At 48.1% G+C, this 337-nt stretch overlaps 1 protein-coding gene across 4 annotated transcripts in view; it reads right to left on the reverse strand.

Annotated features, from left to right (window-relative positions):
* The window catches only part of LOC107658806 (coiled-coil domain-containing protein 136-like), a 33,738-nt gene that overhangs the window by 18,838 nt on the left and 14,563 nt on the right, over positions 1–337 (reverse strand). The gene's annotated exons all lie outside the window — the stretch shown is intronic.

Consider the following 337-nt stretch of genomic DNA (forward strand, 5'->3'; position numbering starts at 1 on the left):
CATCTAGTCCAACACCTTCATCTGAGGAACCTCTTCATCACCTGCTGGCTCCCGGCTCTCATCTCTCTTTGCCACCAACAGACCTCCAGACCCCCTCAAGCAATCAAAATACCCACCCAGGGCCACCAGTGCCCCAGTGCTAGAGGAATGTGTGCTATTTTAAGTATTTAGGCCATGAATCGCCCCTCTGCCTTCACCTGTTTTCTGTTCACAAACACAACACAAACACACACATATTCCAGACAAGAAATCACAGCCAGCAGCAGTGGCCCTTTCAAACTGTAAGAGACCCATAGAGTCCTCTAGTGGCAAGAGTGTGTATAGACATATATAATTG

The sequence above is a fragment of the Sinocyclocheilus anshuiensis genome, unplaced genomic scaffold, assembly GCF_001515605.1.
Source record: "Sinocyclocheilus anshuiensis isolate Anshui unplaced genomic scaffold, SAMN03320099.WGS_v1.1 scaffold283, whole genome shotgun sequence".
In the NCBI taxonomy this organism is placed as follows: domain Eukaryota; kingdom Metazoa; phylum Chordata; class Actinopteri; order Cypriniformes; family Cyprinidae; genus Sinocyclocheilus; species Sinocyclocheilus anshuiensis.